We start from the raw sequence: 18,807 nt of genomic DNA on the forward strand, positions 1-18,807 counted from the left end.
AGGAACATTAAAACGATGCTATTAATTTGCAAGAGATACCTCAAAAGCATTGATGTGTAAAGCTAGGTTTTTGTTCTATTGGAACCTTTCAGTCAGACAACTCACGTGTTCTTAATATGTTTATCATAGCAGCATATAGTTTGAGTTTGGCGTCTAGGCTCGGGCCTCATCACTCCACAGATTTACAAAGAACATTGAGTGATGATTAGATAACTATCCCCCGAGCCTACAGGTGGAAGCTGGGGTGGTGGGGGGGCAGGCGAGCAGCAGCAACATGAAACACAGCAGCAGGAACATGGACGCAGCAGTAGCAAGTGAACACAGCAGTGGCAGCATAGCGAGGCAGGAAGACCTGGCAGCGGCATGTTTAGGAGAATGTGTTTGGTTGGTTGTAAGAGGTGCGTCACGTGTTGATGTATCACGTATGGTGCTCGAGTTGACTGCCTGAACTAGCTCGCAGGCTTCGCCCCATTTGTCAAAACTGCCACCACGATATTGCTTTGTTTAATTGTCACGGCAATAAATAATTTAAATCAAATTCAAAACCAGACTGTGAAAGCTACAGATACTTAAATTAACAGAGATAAACAAAGGGGGGGGGGGGTCAGTTCAGGACAATTTGCACAGCATTCGTTCCACTTTGAAGACTCATCCACTGGGTCTGCTTCGTCAAATCATAAGTTTCATTCAAGGATTTTAAATTATACAAATCCCTTTCAGCTGTATTGTGTTTCGGCTTGGAATACAATGCAGGGAAAGATGGAGTAAGTTTGGAAAATTGGAGTATAATTGAACTTGAGGTTTACTCGGTATCAAAATGAAGATCATATGGAAATCAGGGCTTGTGAGAATGACAAATGTAAAATAACGGTCAAGTGCTTGGTGTCTTCAAAGGAAATACTTGAAGAGGCACGAGCAATATTTATCTTCCATTGTGTTGAGAGTGTTTGAGGGGTAGCACTCTGACTGTGCTAGTCCTGATTTCAGTCTTCACACACACCCCTCTGACACTGAAGGATAGGGTTAGCATTCATGTCCCATACCAGCGATCAGCTTTAACCTTTTAAAACATGTAATAAGGAATGAAAAGGAAACATTTGGTGCTAGCTCAATGGTAGATATCTGAGAAAGAGGTGACATGTTGATGTATCCTTGAGCAAGATGCTTAACCCCAAGGTGCTCCTGATGGCATGGCCAGGGTGTGTGAATGTGAATATCTCTGTATTAATGGGTGTAAAATGGCTGACATATTTATGCAAAAGTGTGCAAATACTGGAAAAGCGCAGTATAAATGCACTACACCATTTAGCTTGGCCCTTCTAATTTTGTATTTAAAAGTTTTGGCACATTTTCAGTTCTTCTTTGACAAACTATAAAGAAGTTCACAACAGGTGTGAGGATGTGTTTGAGGATGGATCATTATTGAAATGGTAAAAGCTTTAACTCTCAGATTTCCAAACCAATATAAGTCATACATTTACAAGAAACAGTTCCCTTTATACACCGATTTGAGGTGAATTGGTAAATCACCACACATGCATGAACACTTTCCATTTCGCTCACTTTTATAGGAAATGGACCAGTTAAGCTTTGAGGAGCTTTTCTTGTCACCATTAAGCCCTGTTTGACTCCTTTCCTGTTCTCTTTCCTGAGCACATCTCTCTGTCAGCAGGTGACGCAACATTAGGAACATATTCAATACAGGGCACAATGGAGCGAAGTATGCATGCATGTGTAAGGGCATATATGAGATGAGATGGTAATGGAGGGGTGTATTCACATGTTGCCATTCTCAAGAAGCAGTGAATAATGAGGCATGCCCTGCGGTTAACATGGTGTAAGTAGGTGTTAACTATGACAGAGTGTGCTTCCACCGGTGACCATGGTTGAGCAGTCAGATAGCCTTCACCTCTCCGCTCCTCCATTATCTCACAGTCACATAATTGTATGGATGGCAATAAATCTCACATCTCATTTTGTGCGGTTGATTTCACCTCTAATGTCGTGGCAGCTCCAATTTTCATTTTGTATGATACTCTTTTCTGGAAAAACTCCAGCTAACAATGAGTGAGCTTGTAGCTGTCAGCTGTCACTGTTGTGCTCCCAACAGGACACACACGGAGATGCACGAGCGATAAGTTATCCGACATTATGAAAGGGAAGATCTACAGCCTATTTGCAGGCTTGGCCTAGTGAGGACCCTTACAGTTACATTACAATGAGTTATGTTACCTCCACCCATGAAGTGTTCACTCATGTTCCAACAAGAGATGGGAATAGTACAAGCATAACATTGTGCTCGGCCTATTCTTTTGTTCTAAATTAAAATTACCGTACCAATATTGATGGCTTGATGGACATTTGTCTTGACAGCTCGGTTTAAGTCTGTTTAGGGTTAAGGTAATTGTAGGAACAGTTTAAAAAAAACGATGTATATGTATTTCATAGATGTAAGAAGCAAATGTCAGGGCATGGCATTGATATTGGATCTGAATATTAAACCATCGACAGATAGTGACAACATTTAGAGAAAAATGGAGAGAGGTTTTCTGTTATTTGTCTCAAATGGACACGTTGTTTCTTGTCAGTTAGTGTTGGCCATGTTAACGCCGTCTAGAGACGAACAAGTGAACGCAATGATTCCTAAACAGATAAAAGGTGGGTGGAACAGCAACGCACGTAAGATATTATGCACCCAAGTTCCCCCTGTAACTATTAAGTGGATTTCGACATGTTCACTGCCCCTATTCCCATTATACATTGTTGTGCAATTTCAAGCATTCACACCAATTTCCCATTTGGCCAGATGGTTAAAGGCATTTAAGCAATCTCCTTTCAAGCGCCTGCACAGGAATCAAACCCTGCCATTATCGTCCAGCACCGGTTCTCTTTAATTCATTCCCTCCATAAAAAGAATCAGACCTAGAAAATCTGCTTCTGTCAGCCAAGTGAAGTCATTCTCACCTTCACTATGCAGGCCTGAAACACTGCTCTCAGCTACCAACACCACTTAAATGTCGTCACCTGAGTCTGGCTGCAGATCAGCTGATCCAGGATCTGAGGGCACTGGTCGGCGCGCAAAGGCCTGGCAAACAAAAAACTTGAGTCATGAATTCATAAACCAATATTGGAGTGAATAAATAAATCAACGGATGGACGCATTAATGATTTAGCTACACAATCTTGCTTCATCAAATACTGTACAGTTTGGGAGAGAAACAAGTAATGAAATAAAATCCCAGAACATTTACATTCTAGAAAAAGAGCCGAACAACTAAACACGTATTGAGAGCCAGACTGATTCCTCTCTGATTTAAACTTGTTTCAAGAAGTCCACGGGTGTTTTTGGGGAATAGTAACTCTCACCCTCATCAAAACACTTCAAAACTGACAGCTTTGTTAAATATTAATGACAAGAGCGGACTGAAGAATAGAAAAGGAGAGAAAACACTGGGAGAATAATTGATGAAGGAGGGAAAATAATTGCTCGTAAAGTTTACTTCCTTTGAGCAGTAGTGGTTATATGTCCTGGGAAGGGAGCAAGAGAAACACAGACGGGAGAAACTAGAGTGCAAAGAAGACGAAGAATAAGAGGAAATGGAGAATAAGTGACATCAAGAGGGAAGAGTTTTCAATTTCCTTTTTAGCCCCGGTCCAGTCAGCATGTTCCTCTTCGTCAAGTCTCACACTTTTCATCGACATACATCAACTGGAAGTATTTTTCTACATCAAATGTCTGCCCTCAAAAGAGAAAGAAATCTACCATGCCGTTATCTGTTAAACCACTATAAAAACAAAGCAATATTGTCCTACTTTGACATGACACAGCTGACAAAACTGTTCAGATTGCAGTCTGATCCGGGTAAAATCTTGCTGCTTGCCTAGGATTTATCTTGATGCCCAGTCGTGCTATTTTTTCTTCCAAGAAATTTCACAAGGAGTCCCAGTCGGAGCGACTTGGTACATATTTAAAGATAGTAAACACCTTAACAAAAGAGCTGTAAAGCTGAAAAACAATCAATTTTACATAGTAAGTCATTAGTATTGCAAATAAAAGGTGTTTTTTCTGTATTAACTTGTATATAGAATTTTCCTGAGGTCACGATTTTATATCAAATTTAACTGAATATGTTATGGGTTTTGGACTGAAAAACAAGACATTTAAACACATTACATTTTACTTATATTATTTGTTTCCTTTTTTTCTGACATTTTACAAACTGGACGTCAATCCGTTAATCTAGAAAATCCTCTGAAGATTAGTCAATAATAAAAAACGTGTGAGCAGCACTTCCCAGTATTACATTAAATGAGAAGACTAAAGATATGAAGCCTAGCGAGTGGCTCTCTCACATAAAGTGTAGTGATTTGAGTTAGATGCTAAAACACTCACAATGAGTCCTTATTGTAGCATTAGCAATAAGTAACAAACACTTATCAATCCATACAAAATGTCTAACCCTCAAATAGTTGTACGTACGGACAATCTAGTGTAGCTTAAAACTACAAAATACACAAACTGAACAGCATTTTACGAAGTTTCTTCACATCTGAGTTAAGGTGAACCTTCAAGTCACAATACATGACATCTAAAGTGGATTTAAACACTTTCCCCTTAAGGAGGGGATAAGTCTCATCACTGGGCTCTGAGCTTTATCTTCACACCCTAAAGGTTGTTTAGTGACCCGAGGAAATCCTCAACCTCAATACGTGCAGGAAATTCACACTATCTCCACCTGAGCTCGTCCAAATGCCAACTACACCTCTCAGCTTTCAGTGCCTGTGTCACGTCATTGATAACTCGTGCTTGGGAGTCATTTTGGTTTGACCTGCATATAAAACATTTATAATACTGCAGCTCTGCACAGAAAACACATCTAAAATGTCCAATCCATATGCTGGTTAACAACCTCCAAATCTCACATTCTAAATACAATCACCGAGAATGAGTCATTGTTATTGTGCGGTGTGGAATAGTTTTTAAAATAGCCTCTCCTTTCAATTTGTATCCTCATGTGTTACCTCGCATTACATATTTAGAAGTTGTACCTCTGAGATTTGAATAATAAATGAGTGAAGCTAATTTGATGTCAGAAAAAAGAGCTGCTGAGTTTTTATAACACCACTTGGTTTCAGTGGATGCACAACACCTACATTTTAACATTGTACAATACTGGAATTTAAAGTTTAAACACTTTAGAAACTTACATTTTATGAAACACCAAGTCTTAGAAATATGTATGTGTTTTTACCTTATAAATAGATTTTTGACTGGTTACATTTATTAAACCATGTTTTGTGAGGTTAAAATCAATCCATATAAGGTTTAGCTTAGCACCAAATCTGCACTTGTAGAAGGCAATATTGTCTGTTTTTGTATTGATTAAAGAAAGGAAATATGATGTGTAAATTATTGAGCGTTAGATGTGCTGGAGGGAAAGATGCTAGTGGCTGGCCGTGGCCTCAACGGACCGATTTAAATGGGGCTTTCCTTTTCCTGTTGTGTGTTACTGTATAGGTTTTGTGCAAAGGCTAAAATCCAAAAGTTCACGCAATTCAGTTTCTCTCCCATAAACTTCCCCCCTGCCTGAAACCCCCTATTGGACTCGTTTTTTTACTTCCCTAACATAATGATATCACTATGTAACTATTTGCCCTTCTTTTTGCCAGCGCTCCATGACAGTGTACGTGATCGCTAAGCGGTTGACCAATCACAACAGAGCGGACCAGCTAACCAATCAGAGCAGGCAGAGGCTGAGAAGAGGTGCTGCAGCACAGGCAGTATGATGAGTGAATGCAAATTAAAGCACTTTTTGTATATTAAAGCATGGAAACATGTCACAGTAGAGAAACAAAATACAAATCTGAAAATGAGCAGAATAGGGCCCCTTTAAAATATATATACCTTCTCATGTAACTACCCAACAGAAAGCCGTTCAACTGTACTGTATACCAAAGTCTCCTTCTTTGCATGTAACTGTTAACACATAAACAGAATGTTTCAGAACTGGCTAAACACTTTCCCCCAAAAGTATAGCCGAAGAAGTTTGAAACTATTTCAAGCCTCCAGTGATCCAGTTTTAACTTTTCTGGAACAAAGTTTTGTTGCTGTGAACTATTTGGTGAGAGAGAGAGAGGAGGAAGGAGAGGATAGAGAGAGGGAGAGAGGGAGAGATGGTGGATCAGTTGGGTGCCAAGAGCATTGCGTTGACCCTGATTAAATGCCTCCCCCAACTCACAGGGTCCACTGATAAGCCCTGCACTATGGGCGGTGTGTGTGTGTGTGTGAGATGTGTGAGTATGTTCAGGAGCACCACAACAGGAGATAAGGTGTGTGTACACATGTACACGCAGTATTTGTGCACGCAACTCTGCCTGTGTGTGTGTGTGTGTGTGTGTGTCCCAACACCAATTCTCCTGTGTAAACATGCTGACCTGGCACAACACCAGGAGACACTTTGAAGTTGGCAATAGCCTCTGTAATCTCCATCCCTCTCTCCGTGTCTCACAGACAGACAGACAGACAGACAGACAGACAGACAGACAGACAGACAGAGACACACACCACACACACACACACCACACACACACACACACACACACACACACACACCACACACACACACCACACACACACACACACCACACACACACCACACACACACACACACACACACACACACACACACACACACACACACACACACACACACACACACACACACACACACACACACACAGCTAGAGGCCAGACTTAACAATGTCAACCTTGTGTGCCTTAGCATGTGGCCACTAACCACACACACACACACACACACACACACACACACACACACACACACACACACACACACACACACACACACACACACACACACACACACACACACACACACACACACACACACACACACACACACACACACACACACACACACACACACACACACACACACACACACACACACACACACAATTGCTTCCTCCATCTCTCTAGATAAAACAATACATTTTTCTCACACACAATCTCACAGAGACACAGACTCTCACACAACCCCCCTTTATTTTTCTTTACGCCACCTATAATGGAAATTTCTGCTGACAGTTACGTGTGAGTGTTTTGCTAAAAGTGCCAACCACTATGGAAGGTATCACACTGCGGCCTCAGAGCATCTCCTGGTCTCATATCAGTGACAATGAGACACACACATGATGTGATTTTATGTATATTTCCATTCAACAGGATGGTTAAACAGCATTATGCAGATTGAATGACATAGAATGTGATCAGCATTTTATTAAATATTATTATTTAATGGCTATGTTATGCATAAAGGTGAGGCAGACAGTCTATAAAGGGTTGTGTCACCAACATTTAAAGATATAGTTAATTTGAAATTGGCTAGTTCTGTGGATCAAACGGACTTCGTTCTGCCGTAATTAAAATAAATTCTGAGGTTGAATTTAATCAAAATACATTAACACTTTCTTTTGTTCACTAAGACACAGAAATATGCGTCTAAAAATAAAAAATAAAGGTCCAAGACAGGCAACCTTCATTTTCTATTTGGAAAATGAAGGTTTCTTGTAGTAGTCTATTTATTCCTTTGAATTATTCTCCTTAGAGAATAACCTTACTTTTTAGCAGCTCACACGGTACTCTCTCTGTTTTCCATTAAATCCCTTATTTTCTCTGGTGCCGGGCTGGTAGAAAACAATGAGTTGTTATAGCATGTTTCACTGCAAACAGCTACCGGCTGTGACCAGAAATAAGGTTGGTAAAAGCAGAGAAACTAAACCAAATGATGAATGCGGGATTCAAAAACACAGAGCAATCAGGAGTTGTTTTGTGAGTAGTATGTCCATAATGAAATATGTATTCGAGCAATTTGTAACTTTTTTAATTCTTTGAGCCCCAATAATGGGATTCCAGTCACCTCCATCATACTGGAGAAATCTCAGACTTGGGTCTCAAAACCATTTACAGTAAAACCCAAACTATCAGCATTACTTACTCCAACTGGCAGTAAAAGTAAACATAAAACGTATTGCAAGTTCAGTTAGTAAGAATGAAGCCTCTCCCTCCGGCTTCTACTCAATCAGATGACTATTGACGTTCACTCTTTTAAGTACATTTAATTAGCCGCACTCGCCCTGAGCATATCATATCGGGACTGTCCAACTTTTAAATAGTTTCTTTCAGTGTGAAATCAATGCAAGTCTACTACACCCAATTCACCTTCATGTTAGACTCTATCAAGCACCATGTCAATAAAAATAGATAAACAAAACCCAATATGGAGTCTCTTCTGATTCAAACATTATTCACTGTGCAATTAATCATATGCAGGATACATACGTTGTGTACTTTATGTGACTTGCATCTGAGTTGGTTATTTACTGTGTGCCACTATTTAATGGAGCATGTGTATAAATGAAATCTTCTATTCCCGTTCCCATCTGACAGTAAACACAATCCCATTACAATCAAAATGTCCTCTGCTCCTGATACACAGAGAAATGAGAGGCATTATGCATGTACCCTGTAACACACCATTACCACTCGGTACAATGCAGAATAACAAATGTCTGACCTTGAATAACCACTGCAGCTGTGTTGACTGTTTCCACCGTGGTGGCAAAGAAAAGTGCCTGAGGAAGCTGCAACATGGGTGAAAGCCTGCTACTTTATTACCCCAGTGCCCATTGGTTATGTCCCACTTTCAGGTTCCCAGCCACACTGAAGAGATGGCCACTGCAGCAGCTATAGTTGGCCATGTATCATGATCAACTTGTGAGTAAAATCCACAGTGGCATCTATATGGCAAACAAAGTGCCAAGTTGTAAATATGTCCAACGCTCATTGACAAAGTCTTTCTTATTTGGGGCCAGGACTGAGGAGGTGTAGGAGCCCCTGATCAGATACAAAGCTATACTTAGGGTTTTACACTGGGGATTTTCAGAACTTTTACCACAAAGGATTCAAGTTAAGTTCATTTAATCTCACCCTGGGATAAAGGCATTCTGGTAAACCCATCTCATTGAACAGGGGCCGACCACAAACAACCAAAAACGAACTTTCAAACGAGTTATTATTATAGTAATAAGTCTATGAAATGAAATGTAGGGTATGGTGTGTTTTAATTGGAAAGTGTGCATGTTCTCTTGTACTGGGCGTGAGTGGTCATTTCATCTTTTATGATTCGTATGATGTTTTAATGCGTTGTCAAGCACTTTGTGACTATGTCTGGGAAAAGTGCTTTATAAATACATTTTACTTACTTTTTTTACTTACTTACAAACAGAACCTCAATCTCGTTTCGATTAGTGTTTGCTTTCTTTAATAAATGTTCTTATTTTGCCTGTAGGAAAGTTCCTACCCAGTGTGAAAACAATTCAGTAACAATCTGAATACAAATGTAGTAGCAAAGAACAAAAGTTGGGCAGCTTTTGTTCATTTGTCTCTTTGTTTCTCAAGCCTGCATGCCAGTTATGCAGATTCCGTGGAGTGCTTTGGCCAGGAGGCAGATAATCTTGTTATAAACAATTAACTTGGCTGTATTGTTGGATGTAAAGTCAATCCCTCACGCTGAAAACAAAACAACACCTGGCACCAAAACCAACGAGCTCAGACAAAATGTCAATGAAGATGAGGATTTGTGTGTTAAAGTTGGAACCAAACAGCCAAAGTCATTCAAAAGTTTCCCCAGTGTGAACAGAATACCTCAGAATAAAGTAGATATCCTAAATTATACTCTTCAGCCTGGCAGATGGTGTTTTTTATCTCTCTGTTATTGCTGTGAAGACATAAAACAATCTCATCGAAGACTGGCAGCCAACATAATGTGGGCATAATTAACTTATTATCACCTTTTAGGTTGATTGGGGAACTGTCCTACCTACACATGTAGTCGTTTTGGAGAAACATTATCATTCATTTGGAGTTGTAAGATGTAAGTCCAAATAAGTACTAGTTTCAACTCTCTACTGAGGGACATATGAGACTCTTTAGTTGCTACCTGCTCCACTACTGTATGTTCCCCTGATTGTTCCCTTGTCTGTCTGATGGATTGTGCTGAGCATCAAGGGTTGTTGCTGTGCTCATAAAAGCAGAGGGGAACTGCAGGTGCATCACTACAAGCCCCCCGTTTCATAGTGTAACATTGTTTAGACATTGTCATTCAAACATGGGTAGAAAATAAATTAAAATGCCATGTGGTGAAATGTATGCCAACATATTTAAGTGTACGATTTGTAGTGCGAACGAGCTTCCAACTGATAACAGGACAGCAGAGAGTCAACATATCTTCCGTCGCAAACTAAAGACCCATCTGTTTCGCTTATACCTTGGTGAATAATCAGAGAAAAAGAAGAACTTAAAGGAACAAATAAACGTATACACCAGCACTTACAAATATATTGCTTATTGGAAGTAGATATGTCAGCACTGCTCTTGTTGTCCTTATTTGTATGGTTTATTGCACTTAATGTAAGTGTCAGCTACTGTATATGCTATGTCATCTAATTGAATGTAATGTCACTCCTGGATTTACAAGTTGTTCAACATCATAGGTGAATTGTTGCTCATTCGACTAAGCACAAAGTAAACCCTTTATTCAGCATTAAAATATGTGCTTCATATTATTCTAAAGGGAAACAACAATGATAAAGCACAACAATGTTCTTGAAAAGCATTTATGGTAATTCTGGATTAGATTTGATACCACTAGCATAACAGAGATGAGCAGACGTCCTCCTACTCGTCTCATTTCTTCAATTATATGCACTTGTAGAGCCATGCTATAATGACACACGATGCGGCTCTCTGTACGAAGAGCATAATATTAAATCTGTAGAAATGATAAAACAGCTATGATAGGAATTTACAAAAAAGTGTGGTAGGAATATGTTTTGAATGACTCATTTTGAATGGGTGTTGATGTAAAGTAGGTTAATATGATCTGAAAAACCACATGTTTGTTATTTCACAACATGTTATCTTTCAACTGAGTCCACTGATGCTCAGACAGGCTTGTCTAACTCAATAAGACATGCCTAAGAAAGCTTGTTGTGAGCATTCAACAGCATATATAACTCCAGCACAGGTACAACAACACATTCTGGTGAAGTTTGAGCGAAGCATTGAATATTATGAGTTTACTTGAACAAAAACAGCAAAACTACAAGTGCTTTTTATTTTGAGGTGTATTCAGAAATGCACAGTTAAAAACATTTTTGTTTGTAGACCTGAGAAACATCTCTGAATATATTGAATGCGTAGTAAATGCATAGGAATTAGGCGGTACATTTGAAAAAACCATAATAAGACAAATAGGATCAGATAGTGAACATATGTTTTGGATTTATGCAAATAATTGGCTAATTCTTAGGAGGACTACGCCATCCACTTTTAGCCTTTAGGGAGAGGTCGGAGAAGTCAGCCGTAGCCTGCAATCTGTCAGCAGTGAGAATAGTTAGCTGTGCTCACATGAGTGTGGATAATTCAATATGACATCTTTTTAATAGGTAGTCTGGCCGCTGGGAGGAAGTGAGAGGACAGATATCACAGGTGCCGAGTCATTACATTTAAATAAAGGTATAATGTGAGCTTTAAATCTAAAGTGAGTACAGAGGGAGCCTTTGGTAAAGTTAAGGAAGTGGAAGCCCTCTGGACTTGACCTTTAATAATTTGGTAGCAGCTTGATTTTAACAACGTACCCGTAAACAATTTCCAGGATGATTCTTCAAAATAAAAAATACCAACGACGCCAAGTTATTTATTTTCCAGATCTAAGTGAGTAAGCGCTTTAATGATCAGATAATCATGATGCACTCTTCTACATGGATTCATGTAATAATTAGGTTCAAGGTTGGACTCGTGAATCAGATACAAAAATGTAATCAAAGATTTTTCATATTTACTTAATTTCCTTCATTTATTTCAAATGTGATTTTGAATCAATGGCAACTTTTACAAATTAAAGGTCCAATGAAATGAGAGCTGTTGTCAATGTTTTATGGTTATCTATAGACTTTTGCCAAACAAATATAATAAGGCACTAACAAGTTTCAAAGCTCAAGTCAAGTCAAACCCCAAAACATTTGCATGTACAACATCAATAAGGCGTTTAACAAATCATTGAAGATGTTTTAGTTAGAACTATGGTTGACGTTCATTCTAAATTAGGATGGAAATGTATATATGTATATTGTACTTTTGTCAGTCACAGTATGGCCGCCTCAGGTGATGGTAATAACATCTGAGCCGGGCTCTCACAGCCGGGTGAGTTAGCTCTGGCTCCGTTCGGCCCAGTGAGAAAACAACATGACTCCAGTCTCACTGCTGTCATCATAAGAAAACTAAGACTAGACAGTCCTGTGCTAATAAACTAATACCGTACAATTGGGCATGTAGCATTACTTCAACACAGAAGCTACGATTAAATCTTATTAAAACAATGACAACAACAGAAATGACTTTAGCTTAGGTAGCTCTGGGAAATGAGGAACTGTACATGTGCATTTTCTCAGGATCCATTTGTGTCTAATAGGTTTTCCATTGCATCTTAATATGAAATACATCTTGGTTCCATATAGTGTTGTCACGATACCAACAATTTGGTTTCGATACCAAGTCAAGAATTGCGATTCCGATTATTTTTTGATACTTTTCTTTTATTATTTTCATGATCAATACAATTGTAGTGTAACTTTATATTTTATTAACATGTAACAGTAATATAAATAATTATTGAAAAAATGTACATTGCCGATGTTAGCCACATTGGTAAGTTAGCTAAAAAGATAGCATATTAGACAGTTATCATTGCCAAATAATTGCCTCGTCAAACTACGAAAACATTCGTTTGTCACAAAATAAATTACACTGCCTGCAGACCTCCACTCTCAGGACAGTTCCGGTGCAGACCTCCACTCTCAGGACAGTTCCGGTGCAGACCTCCACTCTCAGGACAGTTCCGGTGCAGACCTACACTCTCAGGACAGTTCCGGTGCAGACCTACACTCTCAGGACAGTTCCGGTGCAGACCTCCACTCCCAGGACAGTTCCGGTGCAGACCTCCACTCTCAGGACAGTTCCGGTGCAGACCTCCACTCTCAGGACAGTTCCGGTGCAGACCTCCACTCCCAGGACAGTTCCGGTGCAGACCTCCACTCTCAGGACAGTTCCGGTGCAGACCTACACTCTCAGGACAGTTCCGGTGCAGACCTCCACTCTCAGGACAGTTCCGGTGCAGACCTCCACTTTCAGGACAGTTCCGGTGCAGACCTCCACTCTCAGGACAGTTCCGGTGCAGACCTCCACTCCCAGGACAGTTCCGGTGCAGACCTCCACTCTCAGGACAGTTCCGGTGCAGACCTCCACTCTCAGGACAGTTCCGGTGCAGACCTCCACTCTCAGGACAGTTCCGGTGCAGACCTCCACTCTCAGGACAGTTCCGGTGCAGACCTCCACTCTCAGGACACCTCCACTGTCAGTAGAGGAAGTGGTGATGACGCGTTTTTTTTCCCGCCCACGGAGGTGATGAGTCCGCCCACCGTGCACTTTGAGTCGGCCTTGGTCAAGCCCTTTTGACCCCCCCACTCAAATGACACCATGGAGGAATGTAACGGGAGTTGACAGGAGACTCTGACCGCCTCACGAGTGCCTATTTCCGGACACTTTTTTTTCACTTTTCCCCGGTTTTTTGGCTATTTCACCCGGTTTCTACGGGGACATTGCCCGGTCCCCCCCACTCATCCATATATTAACGGATTTTGACCATTTTTTATGCATTTTTCTCCTCTCCTCTCACTGATCGAATGGCAAACGCGACCCACTGTCGGAGGGCATCCACGCCGGCCCGGCCTAGTGCCGGTGCTCTGGCGGTCGGTTCCTCCGAACTGCGGGTTCGACTCTGATGGCCGAGAGGGTGTGCTGCGTTGGGGTGGGGGACTTCCCCCACTCTGGGTGTCTCTTCCTTCCCGGGCCAGCCGATATGAAGCGTGACCAAGACGAACCGTCCAGGGGTCCCACGGGTCCCGCAGCGGGGTGGAGGTTCCCAGCTGGAACCTCCCCACCTCCACCGCGGTGCACCCGGCAAACACGGTTGTTTCACGAACCTTCCACTGTTGTCTAGCGGGTGTAACTAAAATACAAGATGTGGTATTTATATATATAAATAAATATATATATATAGATAATAAGTGTCAGTACGATTTTATTTTGTATTTGCGTGCATTTCCTGTTCGGAAAGTGGCGCTGCGACTGTACTGATAGTAACAACAATACAAGGTGTCCGTATATATCTATATATAGATGGATATATACATATGTATATAATAAGTTTCACGATCCGATTTTATTTTGTATTTGCGTGCATTTCTTGTTTGGAAAGTGGCACTGTACTGATAGTGGTGATTTTATTTTGGAATTCTTAGCGTGCACTTCCTCTCCTGAGAGTGTAGGTGTCCTGAGAGTGGAGGTCTGCACCGGAACTGTCCTGAGAGTGGAGGTCTGCAGGCAGACCCCTCTCTAGATTTGAGCGCATGGGCTGAGCATGATGTAATTATGCCATCACATTCGCTAACCTGTCTGTCTCTGGATGCCGGTCGGCGGGTGCGTAGCCAAGTTTGATGTTTTGCAGGGATCTAAAACATGTCTTACAGACAGGCCTCGTGGTGTCCGTAGGCTTGCCCTCACTGTCAGAGATATAGCTCAAATACTTCCAAATTTCGCTTCTGGGGTCTTTTTTGCCAACAAGCCGAGGCGCAGCGGCAGTTGCACTCCCGCTTGCAGCCATGCTTCTCCTTTTCTCACATGCTCTGGCAGATAGCACGTGCATGAGAGAGGGGAGGCACTTAGAGCGTGCTTGAGAGGGGAGGGATTAAAAAAGCGCTTTCTCACCAGAGTACATTTCCCCGTCATATTTAAAGTACCGATACTAATGAAACGGAGGAATCGTAACGTTTTTAACGGCAGGGTATCGCGGTACCTTTCAAGTATCGGTACACCGTGCAACACTAGTTCCATATGACATGTTTGAAATTGATTTTCTATACTCCAATTTGTTAACTTTAATAGCTTAGTTTGGTCTCATTGTCATTTGCTATACATGTGCACTGATAGCATACTGTATAAACTGCAGGAGAAGAACATGTCCAAAAGCATGATCTTGTATGCATATCTGATTCTCTTACACAATACAAAAGCTTGCATTCATTTAAAAATAAAAGGCAACAGAAGCAGGAGTAGGGTGACTAAGTATTGGCTCCTAATTGTGAACCTAACTGGAGCCAGTTTAGCCGTGTTTACCCAGCCATGAAGTTAAATAAGCATCCCATGTGTACATCATTCAATTAGTAGATGCTTCAAATTAAGATCCGCATGGCTTTGACTCCAGGGATTCAACATTGAGAACTACTGCAAGTAAAGTTCTCAAAGTACTGTATCTGCACCCTAACTTTATTCCAACACGTCATCCTTCTTGAATTGTAAAGGGGTTCGTGTTTGTTAAATCCAAATACATTCACTGCTTGTAATCTAGGTTAGTTGTAGACAAACTTAATACGATTATTCCTTCTGCTTTACAGCTAACCACACTAACATATCAAACGTTTAGTCAATGCAATTGGAATAAAACACTCTATTAATAGTTGAATGAAATGTGATGAATAACGTTTCAGTGCAATTTGGTTGTAGGACACGATCCCTAAGATCTTAGCAATTATATATTTTTTCAGTTTGAAAGTCCTTTTTGGTTACTGTATCAAGGCATTTGAATAATCAGGGTCAAACATGATCAGTGGCTGTCATTAATAGAACTATAAATAGTATGAAATATTCATTGGGTAAACAAAGTCATTTTTCAAAAAAGGTAATGAAGCAAAGCGAAAAAGGTGCTTTTTGTAATGTAGAGAAGATATGTGTTCATTTATTTTAAAGCAATAACAAACCAACTACCTAATGACCTACCTCACCAATAAGATAACAAACCATACAAATTAATACATCTCTCATAGACAACTCCCACTCAAAAGGCAAGGACTTGGCAGCAGTTCTTTAAATCCAAGTCCTGGTGTTTCTGTCATCCAGCGTGACTAACAGGGTTTGACATGGCGACGACCAGGCGGGTCCCAGGTTCATGACACACATTCTGCCTGTCTGACCATTCACACACACACACACACACACACACACACACACACACACACACACACACACACACACACACACACACACACACACACACACACACACACACACACACACACACACACACACACACACACACACACACACACACACACACACACACACACACACACACACACACACACACACACACACACACACACACACACACACACACACACACACACACACACACACACACACACACACTAAAGCACACTAAAGCACATCATCCGTTGGGTATTGGCCACTCAAAAGCAGTCACACTCTGCTTCTCCGTACAGACACTGCAGCAATATTAAGTCACTGATGGTTACTTAGCACTACGTAACTTCACCTGTGTGTACGAGCCACGTTCACACATGACGGAGCAACGCCTCACATTATATAAGAGCTCGTTCTTTGACAACCAGAGCAGGATGAAGTTAATAATACAGGTATTCTTAAAAGCATCATCAAGAAAAACTAAAGAGCATTTTTCACCTGTTACACCCGCTTTACATTAAACCCACCTCTTAACCTTTGACTTTCTCCCCTCACTATGTGTTCTCTCTGGAGGAGACAGCTTGCCCCTAATTTAAGTAATCGGATGACTCTCTCTCTCCCTCTCTCTCTTTATAATCCGAGACACACAGGCTGCTGCGAGGTAACCTGCCTTTGACAGGACCACTGAGACAGACCACATATGCTGGTAATATTGCAGCCCAGAGGCTCTTTCCCTGCCTACTTGTTGAGAAAATACACTCCTGGTCTTCAAATGAGAGGGGGGGAACGATAAGGGAAATGCCTTAGATAGCATATATAATGTGTTTGAACCTCACATTACTCACACACAGAAATGTAATACACCTTTTTATCACATGAAAGATCCAAGATTAGCTGTAGGGTATACTGTGGTGAAGGCAGGACGGTGCAGCCGTTATCATTATGATCACTGGCTATCACTGCTGAAGCTGGAGGAGATTAATTAAAGCAGCGTGTTGCATATAAATGTGCTGAGTTGTCGTCAATTGAGCAAACTAAATTCTCCACAGTTGATTTCAGAACCATGGACAGCGAGTTCCCCTTTTAAAGTAATAACAACTACTGTAGAGGAATACTGTAATGTAGGAAATGAGGAGTTTTTCAAAGCATGTGTCAGCAGCTGTAGTATCTGCCTCTTTACTATTTTCGTAACAGGAGCACAACTTATTTCTACCCAGAATGGATGCATATAAATAATGTAGCCGTAAAACAGACTGGAAAGGAACGCACCAAAGGATTAAAGAAACGAAAAAAAGGGCATCCGTAGGTCAGTAAACTCACCACGGAACCACACAGCCGTACTATAAAGCATTATAGATGTTTCACTAAAGAATAAAGGTTGTCGTTGTAGTACTTACCGCGTTATCCTCGTTGAAACCATACGTTTAATATCTACTTTTCCACACACTGTTGCCGTCTCCGGGCCGCGGTAACACACAGCACGAGGAGAAAATCCAGGAAATAACATCCACACAACTCATCTACCCGGCTCCACTTTTTCTTTAAGGAGAGAAAAATACCGCTGACGAGAAAAAAGATGAGTTTATGTTCAAGTCAAACACACCAATAAATAAGGTCCCTTTGCGCGGTGAAAAATAGTCTCCTCTCGTGTTCTGTCAGTGGAAGTCTCCGTTGTGGGACTCGCAAGGTAACTACCGGCTCTGTATGAGAGAGGCAGGGTAACAGTATATCTCCTCTAGTGTTCCCCCTTCTCAAGCGGAGAGGGAGGGGGAGACAGAGAGACCTAACGACATTCGCTGGAGATAGAGGGGGGGAGGCGATGCGGAGACAGAAAGGGAGATTTTTTGTCGGAAGGAAGTCGTGCATTTACCGCAGCAGCAGTGATCGGTGCACCACCGTAATCTAATTATGGCCACGGCAAAAAGCGCACGGATTACCGGGCTGTTGCTCTGCTCTGCGTCGGTCTCTGCGCCCCATGGCGGAGAGGGAAGTAAAGGATCACTGTGAGAGGCTATCTCATTACATTTTAACTCGTCAGTGTCCACCCAACCCGAAAAAGTTAGTAGCATTTAAGTCAATACACATCTTTACTCGAGTGAAACAGGGACATGTGTTCTATTCTCCGTTGGAAAGACGGAGTGAACAATCCATAAAGCAGAGTTTAAGAGAGTTGCTTACCTCATAGTGTTGCTACAGGTGCACCATACAGTATCAAAAGGGTGGACCTTGCCGTATGTTGCATGACCAAGCAGTAGGAATATACAGGAGATGATAGGGTGTGTTTGAGGTTTGAACACAAGTGTCTCTTGGATCTGAAGATGTTTCCTTTATGCATATTTCACAGCGACATTTATTTAAATGTCTCGGTCACTTATATAAAATAGTTGCCATGCTTACTTGCTTTCACTGCCAAATCAATTTGGCAATTATCTTAACAATAAACACACGTTCAAAAAGAAAGTAAAAACAAGTCAAATATAATGTTATAAGTGTGATCAGTAAAGGTGCAACAAGTATTGTCAGCCAATTGCAAAATTATAAAAATATTTCAAAAGAACTCAACCAATTTAGCATACATTAGTATTGTTGCAGAAGATGAGGTATGTGTTTAATCTTTGCCTACATTACCC

At 41.0% G+C, this 18,807-nt stretch overlaps 1 protein-coding gene across 1 annotated transcript in view; it reads right to left on the bottom strand.

Annotated features, from left to right (window-relative positions):
* Positions 1 to 17,838, bottom strand: part of LOC117464591 (protocadherin-15-like) — a 228,118-nt gene extending 210,280 nt beyond the window's left edge. The window contains exon 1 of the mRNA XM_071206802.1: positions 17,575 to 17,838. The gene's annotated coding sequence lies outside the window, so the exon portion shown is untranslated. The remainder of the gene's footprint in view (positions 1 to 17,574) is intronic.
* Positions 17,839 to 18,807: the final 969 nt, after the last annotated feature.

This window comes from Pseudochaenichthys georgianus, chromosome 19 (assembly GCF_902827115.2).
Source record: "Pseudochaenichthys georgianus chromosome 19, fPseGeo1.2, whole genome shotgun sequence".
NCBI lineage: Eukaryota > Metazoa > Chordata > Actinopteri > Perciformes > Channichthyidae > Pseudochaenichthys > Pseudochaenichthys georgianus.